The sequence below is a fragment of the Palaemon carinicauda genome, chromosome 16 (genome assembly GCF_036898095.1).
Source record: "Palaemon carinicauda isolate YSFRI2023 chromosome 16, ASM3689809v2, whole genome shotgun sequence".
In the NCBI taxonomy this organism is placed as follows: Eukaryota; Metazoa; Arthropoda; class Malacostraca; order Decapoda; family Palaemonidae; genus Palaemon; species Palaemon carinicauda.
Genome location: NC_090740.1, coordinates 137,784,527 through 137,797,042, shown reverse-complemented (window position 1 = coordinate 137,797,042; position 12,516 = coordinate 137,784,527).

Below are 12,516 nucleotides of genomic sequence, written 5' to 3'. Positions count from 1 at the left end.
CAAGTTGTTTATAAACAAGAAGTATACATACCTACTTACATACATACATACACACATACATCTAATTAGCTCTTACTTAGTAAGTTTTAAACAAGCAGTTTTTAGCATACATACATACACTCTGACAATTAATGATCTTGCTGACAACTGGGAATTAGTTAATTTTCTTTCATTTTTGCTAAGGTGGAGTACACTTTTGGTTTTGTTGGGTTTGCGGAATGGCTATGTTCCCCAACAGTTTTGCATATTGCTATATCACCTTCACTTTCCAGAAGTGTGTGGACTTGCTTTACAGTTTTTAATTTCACACTTCCAATAAGTTTTATTCTGTATACGAAATTATTATCGTCAATTAACTTTTCTCCTCCACGGATAGTTTTCACAGTATGCGGCATCGTGAATGGCTTGAATAATGGAACATAAATCTATTCTAAGCCGAAAAAAAGTTACTGTTATTTAATATTTCCTTCTCTTATTTTTGTTTCATTATTCTCATTCGCAATACTTGGTGTCAACTCACTCATATTTTTCTGCTTATATGTTGCATTTTTTGTTTTCATTCATTAACCGTTCTCCAATTCTTAGAGGGCCTATTTCTAATCTCCCTTTATTAATCTTCTTTCCATAGGAGTAAAGTAGCTTATAAATATATATATATATATATATATATATATATATATATATATATATATATATATATATATATATATATATATATATATATATATATATATATATATATATATATATATATATATATATATATATATATATATATATATATTGGAGTGTCCTTTCTTCTAAGTCCCTGTCTTCATTTTCTTTCGATTGTATAATCTTTTGTTCTGCATTTTCTATCTTATGTTTTATTTCCATTATTTTCCACACATTTTTTTTTCTTTTGCAAGAATTTTCTTCCACTTTTTAATTTTCTGAAATAAGATCCTTCTGTCTCTTGGTATGCATGTGTTTTGTTTATTTTTTTTTTTTTTTTTCGGTAAATATTTTTCAACAATTTTCTCCAGTATTTTTTACACTATGTCCGTATTTACCTGTAGATTATCACTTACAAATACATTTTTCCATTCTTTATTCAGTTGCTCATTTATTTCTGACCATTTTATATTCTTACTATGTAAATTATATTTTCCATATCCTTCCCAACGTTTTGTGCTTTGAATTATTCTGCGATCACTTGCTTTGGAATCGTCTATTAATTCTATGACATTGTGGTCTGAAATTCTCGTGTTACACACTATTATTTCTTTAACATAATTCAACTCAATCACAATTACTGGATCTAGGACATTTTCCTTTCTTGTTGGAATTTGGTTTATTTATTGCATATTATGTTCTAATAGCATATCTTGAAGCTTTTCAAATTGCCTCTTATCTTCTGCACTAATATTACTCTCTTTTTTATATGTATACATACAACCACTTTCTTCTATCCGTTCTTTAAAATTAACGAAAGGAAAGTTAAAATATCGGATAGGAGTATATTCCAGTCTTTATGGTTTCTACATATATAATCTATTTTTTTCTATTATTATGTCAAACTCCTTAGTATCTGGGGGTCTGTAAACTACAATATACACTAATTTTTCATATACAAATTCTACCGCAATCAATTCACATTCTGTGTTGTTGTTTTTTTCACAGACTTTTCCATATGTTGTGGTTCCCCCTTGATTTCTATTTGTTCTGTCTGATCTATAAGTTTAGAAACCCTTTATCTGGTCATCACTGCCAGTCTCTTGAGAATACCATGTTTCACTTATATTTAATATATCTATTTTTCCAATTTGGGTTAGTTCTTCTAAGAACTCTATTTTCCTTTTAGAGTTTCTCGTGACTAAACCCTGTGCATTCATCACTATTATGGTTGGTGTTTCATCCCCATTTTTTAATATTGGTAATAATATGGATTCTCCCATGCTTCCTTCCTGTTCTGATATGATGTTCTTTTCTTCTTTTCCCAGAATTCTGCCATTAAAAAATCCAACTTTTCTATCATATTAGCTGTTTCGCCTTCATATTTATTTTTATGTGTATACTTGCAATTATCCCCATATCTGCACCATCTCTTGGTATTATAAATGCATTCTTTGTAGTTGGGCTCTAAATGTGCATATTTAGGTTGAAAGGCCTCATATCTTGGGGCCTTTGGTGCATAGCGCGGTATATACGCGGCGTGCTTTTTTTTTCTTTTTTTTCATTTTTGTTTTCAATTTTCTTTGCAGTTTGCTGAGTTTTCTTACTTTCATTCATGCTTGTAGGATGCTTCCTCATTTCATCTCTAATATATTGTGGTCTATCTTGTGAAAGGCTTTTGCTAAATCTTTATAGATCACATCTGTGTCTTTTTCCTTTATCATATTCTTATTTATGTTTTCTTAGTGTGCTATCAGTTAGGTTTGTGTACTTTTTACGGGCACAAAACAGTGTTGACCTATATTAAATGAATGATTTTTAACTAAATGATTCATTATTTCTTTTTTATTACCATTTCATACACTTTCATAATAAACGGATTTTGAGCAAAGCGAAAAATCTATTTTTGGGTGAGGTAGCCATGTCGTCCTGATGGTAGTTCCTTCTTAGTAGTTTCCTTAGTTATATTTGACTACAGTGATATATCTTAGAGAATTTTACTAAAGGTATCCAGAATTCTAACTCCTAGAGCGAGTATCGCTTATATATTTTGAAAGGGTAATCGCATAATATCAGAAGACGTATTCTTGACACATTGCATAGCTATCTCCACCCCTAATAGCGTTTACGCTTCAAGAGGGGAAAGTGGCAAGAATTATAGAAGAGCCATTATTAAGGCAACACTCCTACTGTACTGTAATTGGGCCCCAGCCCGCCTCTATGCTGCGCCATCTAGTCATTCTTTGTAGCGGTACTTAGGTGTTACAGATACAGTATATTAGGGAGGGATTCATTAGCCTTTGTCAAAAAGAGGTTGGGTTCATCAGGACGACATGGCTACCTCACTCAAAAATAGATTTTTCATGTCGCTCAAAATACGTTTTTGGGGCTCAATGTCGTCCTGATGGAAGTTTACCATGTATATGTGGATTTTCAATGGTGCCAGTCATCTCTAGATAAATTTTCCTTGTTCCTCAGGACCTAGAGACACTTGATGTTACCGTCATACATCATTCAGCTGATCATGGACTATGTCAGTGGTTCCTGCCCCCTACAAGGAAGAGTCTGGAAAGACTCTAGGGAAAAACCCGAGGATTGTGAGTTCAAGGAACAATCTAGCAAACAAATTTGTATATTAGTGTCCTCATATACATAAAGCATAGTTTGTACTCTGAATGGAATTGATCTGTATAGGTTACAGATACCTCCCGAGTCTGTTTGTTCATAGAGACAGATAGACAGGTTTACATTCGTGTAGGAAACCTTAATTCAATGAGGTAAAAAAGTTAGTACAATCAGTCAATACTAGTGACTGAAATTAAAAGCATAACATATTATCTAAGGAATGTTTGCTTGGAAGAGTAATAACATTAGTTCCGAATATTTTTCCAAATTTAGGAGAATAAAAAGACGCTCTGACACCCTTTATGGAATGGTTTAGTATATTTGGGGCGAAATGATATGCAAAGAGATTCCTACTATTGTTTATTACAATAAAATATAGAAATCATGGTTGTAACATTTACAATCAATCACATTTTTCGCTGAAAATATCTGTGCAAAAGCATAATAAGTAATAACAGAAAAATTTTATATACTTTCATCTGAAAAGGAAACACAAGCCACTCTATGGGAAATATGGAATATATCACTTTGGATTCTATTGCTACAAGGAACACTTGCATACGAATATGCATGGCACATGTGTCAGTCTATTATACTTAATGTCACCCGTGTAATTAGAACAGTCTATAGTGTCATGCACTAGACACATCACTCAACATGATACACCATACGAGTCTATCATGTACACCCTTCACTAAAAGTCCCAAATAGTGCACTGTTCTTTGCAGAGATCAAGCGGCAGGTTTTAGTACACTACCTGCTGCCACTACAAAATGTTTGGTCTCCTGTAGTTGTTTCATGTAGTGCTTGAAGAAGAACCTAGATGACTTCCATCCAGTGTGAGCGTAAAGGCTTTCAAACGACATAGTTTGAAAGAAATTTCGAGACGAAGCAACTTTTCTCGGATCATGACCTGCAGGTGTACTGTCTGGATCTGCTCTGCGAGTGAAATAGGTGGTCTTCACCCTTAGTTGTTTCAAGGATAATGTCGAACCTGATGTTTCTCCCCTGAAAAGCTGACCTCTCTTAAAGTCTGAAGTTCTACGAAGATAGACCTTTAGGCATCCCACTGGGCAGAGGGATGTTTCTTCCTTCAGAGGGCAGATTCTCCAGGGACCCCACCTCTTAGTGGGCAGCTCGTTCTTAGCGAGAAGCGTTGGGTTCGGAAAAAGGTTCAGTTCTCTGCAGTTTGTGAACTGAATGTGGCCATTATCCCTCGAGAGAGCCACTATTTCGCTAACTCTGGTTCCTGTGGCTAGTGTAAATAAGAATATCACCTTTTGAGTCAAGTCTTTTAGAGAGCAATCTTCGTTGTTCAAGGTTGATGCTAAGTGAAGAACTTTATCCAAGGACCATGAAATGGGCTTTGGAGGGGCTGAGAGCCGAGGTTTAGAGCGCGCTTTTGGAATCTTATTGAAGATTTTGTTGGAGAAATCTACCTGGAAGGCGTACAGCATGGGTCTAGTTAGGGGAGATTTGCACGTAGCAATCGTACTGGCTGCTAACCCTTTTTCATGGAGATGTATGAAGAAGGATAAACAGAAATCTGTAGTAATCTCCTTTGGTTTCCTTGCCTTGACAAAGGTGACCCATTTTTTCCAGGAAGACTCATATTGTCTTCTCGTTAACTTTGACTTATATTCTTCTAAGAAGTTAATACTGTCCTTTGAAATCCTAAACCTTTTCTTGACTGCTAAGGTGAGAAAATCATGAGATGAAGGTTCCGGGTTTTCTGTGATGAAGCTGAGACCGTCTATTTCTGCACTTGTTGAGTCAGAACTGGATCCGGCAACGGATCAGCTTCAGGCGTAGTTCCGTTATCAGGGGGAACCAGATGCTGTTGGTCCACTTGTGGGCCACTATTGCTGCCGTTCCGTGAAAGGATCTCAGTTTGTTGAGGACTTTCAGATAAAGGTTGGTTGGAGGGAACAGGTAGATCTTGGACCATCTGTTCCAATCTAGGGACATTGTATCCGTTGCTTCCGCTAGAGGATCCTCGTACGGGGCTACATACCGGGGTAGCTTCATTTTGTCGCTCGTTGCAAAGAGGTCTACTTGCAGTCCTGGGAATTTGCGTAAGATGAAGGAGTATGATCTTGCGTCTAGGGACTATTCTGACTCTATCGGGTTGAACCTGGATAGAGCGTCCGCCGTCACATTGCGGAACCCTTGAAGGTGAACTGCTGACAAGTGCCATCTCTTCTTCTCCGCTAGCCAGAGGATGGCCAATATTACTTGATTGATTTTAGGCGATCTCGAGCCATGTCGATTTAGGCATCTCATTACAACCTCGCTGTCTAATACCAGTCAGATGTGGACTGAGCAGCGAAGTTTCAGTTTTTTCAGTGAAAGAAAAACTGCCATGGCTTCCGTGTGAATGATGACTGATGGTGGAGGCGGTTGTAAGGGTACCTTGTTCTTTAGATATTTTGCCTCCAACCATGGCTTGAGGAGGGATCGTAGATGCATTGGTATCGGTCTTTTTAGATCTCTTTAGGCGTTTGATGCGTATTTTCTCCAAACTCCTGATGCATCTTTTAATTGAGCTTTCAATATTGGGTCTGTCACTGAGGCAAACTAGAGAGACTCCAACACTCTCTCCTGTTGCCTTCTTGATATCCTGGTGGATTAAAGGAGTCTCTTGACAGATCCCGCTATCTCTCTCCTCTTCTTTGATGGAATGGAGAGGCAGTGTGACTGTAAGTTCCAGTGGACACCCCGCCACTGGAACTTCTGAGCTGGAGATAGTCGAGACTTTTCCAAGTTGATCTTGAATCCTAGGTGTTCCAGGATCTGGATCACTTCTTTGGAGGCTTGAGTGCACTCTTCTTTGGATGCTGCCTACACCAACCAGTCGTCCAGGTAGGCTACTACCTGAATTCCCTTTAGGCGTAGTTGATGAATGAATCCATTCGCAAGCTTGGTGAATACCCCTGGGGCTATGTTCAAACCGAAGGGCATGGTTCTGAAGACGTATTGTCTTTTCTGTAGCTTGAATCCTAGGTAGGGGGAAACTTGACGGTTGATTGGAACATACCAGTATGCATCCGTCATGTCTATGGAGACTGTGTATGCCTGTTTGGGCAAAATCGTCCTTATGTGTTCGAGCGTCAGCATTCTGAACTTGTAGTTCACTATGAACTTGTTGAGTGGTGAAAGGTCCAGAATGACTCTGAGCTTTTCCGAGTCGTTCTTCGGAACACAGAAGAGCCTTCCTTGGAATTTGATGGACTTTGCCCTCCTTACAACTCCCTTGTCTAAGAGTTCCTTAATGTATGTTTCCAATATGGGGGTTGAGTGTTGGGAGAATTGAGGGAAGTTTGGTGGAGTTGTATTTCAACTCCACCCCAGTCCGTTCTTGATTAGGCTATGGGCCCAGGGATCGAAGCTCCAGCAATCCCGGAAGAGGATTAGTCTCCCTCCTACCGGTAGCATCTCACTTGGAGTGCTGGTTGGAGGGTTTGCCTCCTTGGCCACGTCCACCTCTGTTGCCCCTATCTCAAGAGGGGCGTCTAGAGGATCCTCGAAAGGAGCCTCGATACCTCGGTCTAAAAGTCGTCGATTGCCTTTCAAGGGCTTGGGTGAAGACGGGCAACTGAGTCGCCACTGGTTGGGGCACCAGCTGGAAAGTGGTGGGTGGTTGTGCCACCGTCTGGGGCACCATAGCCACAGGGAGCTGCTGTTGTTGTCGAGGGTGAGAGGGCACTCTGGGTCGTTTTGTCTTCCGTTTCGGCTGGGGACCCTCTTCAGCGGAAGACTTTCTTTTGGAGGACAAGCCCCCCATGGAGAGGAGATTCCTGTTCTCCGTAGAAGCTTTGTCCACGACCTCTTTAAGCACTTCAATTGGGAAGAGCTCTTTTCCCCATATGTTGGAGGCTATCAGTTTTCTTGGTTCGTGTCTCACCGCAGCCGAGGCGAACACGAACTCTCTGCAAGCCTTAATGAAATTGTATAGGTCTTTGGTGACCGTTGCCAAATGAGCTTTGGCAAAGACCATGATTATTTCTGGGGTCTCGGGAACACTTACCATCGTCTCTAACACGGTTTGTAGAGACATAGAGACGGCAAGTCATTCATTGGTCTTCTGTTCCTTGCGCAGGTGAAAGGTCGACAACTTTGGGAGGTCTTCACCAAACTGACGTCAGGCAATGTTAGCCTCCAGCTTCCCGACTGAGAAGGTGTTATAGACATCCTTCCAGTCTGCATCGTCAGATGGTGTGGCAAGAGAAAAGGGTTTACACTCCTCGAGTGTAGGACAAGGTTTTTCTGCCTTGACTGCCTTCAAGTCTGCTTTAAACCCTTTTTCCATAAAGGGGAAGTCACGGGAAGAATCAGCAATGAAGGAAGGGTGCTTCTTGCTGAGAGCCGGCACCTTGAAGCTTTGGAGCTAGAGAAGTGACTTTCCTTCAAGGTTATGATAAACAAAGTTTGGGCTTTGGGGAGGTCCAGAATGATGACCTCTTACAGCTCTGTTTCTTCTTTGGAAGAAGGTTCCGTCCTCAGGCGGACGTAACAATCCGGATAGGCTTCTTTGCTGGGCCAGAACTCCACATCATCTACTTGGACAGTACCCAATTTCTCGGAGAGGAAGATCTTCCCCCCTGACATCGGCATGTGCTCAGCATACCTCCAAGGATTGATGTCGGAAAAGGCGGGAAGTTCTTTGATGTTTAGCTTCTTGGGGGCTAAACGCGTAGACGCAACCTTGTGCATTTCAGGCCGTAGAGAAGCCTCCTTCTCGGACAACTGCTTTTGTATGTCCTGGAACATAGACAAAAGTGAAGGCAGCGTATTGGTGATCGAGTCTAGCTGGGGAACAGGGCCATCTACCGTAGCCGAAGAAACCGAAATTGTTTTGGCTTTCTCTTGGTCTTCTTCAGGAGGAAAGACCGTTTCTTGCTCCAGTTCTTCCACTAGGAGACTACGTTCAGTCTCCTCGGAGACAACTGACATGTTGTCTTCTAAATGAATGTCCTTCAAGGCATCGAATACATCCTGATTTTACCTGAATCGGGACGAGGGGAATCTTAGGTTGAGCCTGGGGAACAATTGCATCCTAAGATGTCCTAGGGAACAGACAAACCCTCATCTTCTCATTAGGAAGATGTGGGCAAGAGGTATTCTTCTGAAAACCTCTGACCCATTTTCACAGCATATCTCTTGCTTCATCCCTTGACTCCGTGGACTTCTGATCATCAAAAGCCTCTTTTACCAGTTTGTCACAAACGGTACATACCTTTGGGTCCCAATACTTCAGAGATCCCTTCGTAATTGCGCACCGCGCGTGGGTCCTGCACATATCATGGCCACATAAGTTCTTACTGCGGACCTTGCAGAAATGGTTCCCACACTCGGGATGCTCCTCCTGTAAAGAAAGAACAGCATATAAGTATTCGGTGAAAATCTCAGATTTCATCATACAGATTCATAAATTTTTATTTAGCTTAGGATGGTGTAAGCTAGAAAAAGGGAAAGACACCCACATGTGCCTCCTATCCAGCCCATTGCTATGACCTCCTGCAATATTGAACAGTAAATTCATGATGAATTATATGGGAAGATAATATCATTGGATATAAAGTGTAATCTTAACACTGTCCTCCAGGTTCAATATTGGGTATTTTTTAATAATGGATATCATCCATTAATTAAGCAGAGCGAATCGCTCTCTAGATGTAGTGGTCTCACAATAGACTGCCCATGAATCTCCTTGTAGGTTGGATTTTTTTTTTTTGTATAGGCTACGGTACAGACCATTGGTGTCAGTACAGTGTGCCTGCCGACATACACCGTCATTGCCCTGGGCTATTGAGGGTATGTTCTGCCTTCATGATAAGGGGCGGCAGGTCTGCTCCGCTGTCAAGGTGGACCCGCCGTCAGCCGGCAGAAAAAGTCGGTAGACTTTGGATGACTGGCTGCTGGCAGTCAACATGGTTGCCGGTGGCCGGCCAGAGTGTGTGCCGGTTGCCGTTGGGTCGCCGATCAACGGTACCCCATGGCAAGTGGCGGCAGAGCAAACTGACGGCGGACAGTCGTCCGAGATGGCTGCCGGCAGTCGACCCAGGGTTGATGAAAGATAAAGAAAAGGCGTGGATGGGGGGAAAGCAAAGACTCAGCCTTGCAGACCTTCTTCCGGAATGAGGGTTCATATGGAAGGGGGAATATATTTGGTCTTCCATCCAAACATAGCCCATCCATATGGTAGTAGGGTCATAGAAGGCAGTCCAAGGGAAGACTGAAGAACACTGTAAAGAAGGAGGAGGATCCCTGTCTGCCGCCGGCTGAGCCGGCTGCCGGCAGGGATCCTCAAGTCAATTCCACTAACTACCCATTTGGTCGATTGTAGAATGATGGCCAGGATGAGTGAGGGCTAAGCCAACACCAAAGGACAGCAGGGGAGGGGCAAGGGTCCTGTAGGTGAAGTAACACCTAGAAGGCACTACTTAACCTAAGAGATTCCGATCCGTAGTAAAGACAACCTTAATGCTCGGGGAATTCAATTCCCCAAGTTGGGTTAGTCTTAAGGGGGAACAGAATCTAGTGCCTTAGGCAAGGGAAGAATTCAATTCTTCTGCCTAGGACCTGAGGTACAGGGCTGTCTGCTAGGCAATGGAAAGGAGGAATTATCATATAACGCCTCCAAGGTATTGCCTAGGGAGGTCAAGCCTCCTGCATAGGTAACCCAACCTGACTTGGGAAATTATTTCACCAAGACGGACGGTTGTCAATGACAGACATTCTACTCTGATGTCCCGTTCTAGGCTCAAACCGACTCAGTGGTTGAGAGAAAGAAACGAGAACACCCAGGTAAAGTTCAAGGCAAAGCCAACCGGAGTTAGCCTATGCTAGTCAGAGGGAAGAGGAATTTCTCTTGAATCTCGAAAGGAGATTGGTATCAACTTAAAAAGTTAAGGAGGTGTCAGTCTCCACTTAAAAAACAATACAAGATCAATTGGGGACATGTATGAAAATATACTAAAGCCCCTAGGCTGGTAGCCTAGGCGCAGTGAGAATCGTTCACCGAAACTCTCTCGTATACTATCTTGGAAGAGGAAAATTTTTATGCAGTAATATCTTAATCGTATAAAATATTGCCTGAGCGTCAATAAAACTTTACGAGGAAGGTAATATCATGCATGAAGTGTGCAGGTGCTTAGGCTAGGAAGCCTAGCACTCGTGGGGCTCGGTCATAATTCAGCCAAATCCACGACAACAAGGGCATAATATAAAAATCCCTAGCTAATTTGCTAAATAGCTAAAAGTTATAAAAGCGATAAATGCCGCGAAAGTCGTTCTGGCTAACTAAATGTACATGCAATGAACGACCGTGTCCATGATGCCATCAGGCTGGCAACAGCTCTTGTTACGTTAATTATGATCTTAATTCGAGGAAAAAACTGGCAAAAGCTTACATTTATAGAATTCAAAGATAATACTTAACTTTCTAGAGGCAGATGAGGCTGAGGAAGACATCGTCATAGCAAACCAAACCAAAATAGCGAGAGATAACACAGGATAAACACCGGTCTAAGGCGCTACAAGAGAAAGAATGACTAGATGGAGGCGAGCAGAGGCGGGCTGGCGCCCAATTACAGTACAGTAGGAGTGTTGCCTTAATAATGGCTCTCCTATAATTCTTGCCACTTCCTCCTCTCGAAGCGTAAACGCTATTAAGGGTGTAGATAGCTATGCGAGGTGTCAAGAATACGTCCTCTAATATTATGCGATATCCTTTTCAAAATATATAAGGGATACATGCTTCATGAGTTAGAATTCTGGATACCTTTAGTAAAATTCTCTGGGATATATCACTGTAGTCAAATATAACCAAGGAAGCTACTAAGAAGGAACTTCCATCAGGACGACATGGCCTGGGCCCAAAAAGTGATGTCAGACTGACAGGTCTATAATTGCCAGCCTCTAGTCTTGATCCACTTTTGAAAATAGGGGTTATATATGCTAATTTATGTTTAACATATATCTCGCTCATATCTACTGTACACATTACCTTAGCAGTATTGCAAGCGGCTTCGCGATAGTGTGTGCAATTTTTTTTAACAAAATCGCTGTAACTCCATCTGGCCTGCCAGCGATCTATTTTTAATTTCACTTATAGCCTGCACAATATCTGCTTCATTAATATCTATATCCGTTAGATATTCAATATTTCCTTCTCTCATTTCTGTTTCATTATCTTCATTCACAATACTTGGTGTGAACTCACTCTAATATTTTTTTGCTTATATGTTGCATATTTCTTTTTTTCATTCTTTTCCCGTCCTTCAATTCTTAGATGGCCTATTTCTAATATCCCTTTATTCATCTTTTTTGCATAGGAGTAAAGTACTTCGGGATTTTTTTTTTATATTTTGAAGTGTCCTTTCTTTAAAGTGCTTTTTTTAATTTTCTTTCGATTGTATAATCTTTTGTTCTGCATTTTCCATCTTATTTTTATTTCCATAATTTTCCATACATTTTTTTCTCCTGCAAGATTTTCCTTCCACTTTCTAATTTTCTGAAATAAGATCCTTCTGTCTCTTGGTATGCATGTCTTTTGTTTATTGTTTTTTTTTTCGGTACATATTTTTCAACAATTTTCTCCAGTATTTTGTACATCGTTTTGTGCTTTGATTATCTCTTCTATCACTTGCTTTGTAATGGACTATTAATCCTATGACATTGTGGTCTGATATTTCCGTGTTATACACTATTACTTCTTTAACATAATTCACCTTATTCACAAATACTCAATCTAGGACATCGTCCTTTCTTGTTAGAATATGTTTTTTTTTTTTTTTTTTTTTTTTTTTTTTTGGCATATTATGTTTTAAAAGCAAATCTTGAAGCTTTTCAAATTGTCTCCTATCTTCTGCGCTACTATTACTTTTTTTATATGTAAATATACAACCACTTCCTTCTATCCGTTCTTTACAATCCACGAAAGGAAAGTTAAAATCTCCTGATAGGAGTATATTCCAGTCTTTATTGTTTGTACATATATCATCCTTTTTTTTATTATTATGTTAAACTCCTTAGTATTTATGAGTCTGTAAACTACGATATTCATATTCAAATTCTACCGCAATCAATTCACGTTCTGTGTTGCTGTATTTTTCACAGACCTTTCCTTGATTTATGTCTCTTCCATATATTTTGGTTCCCCTTTGATTCCTATTTGATCTGTCTGATCTATATGTTTGGAAATCCTTTATCTGGTCATCAGTGCCAGTCTCTTAT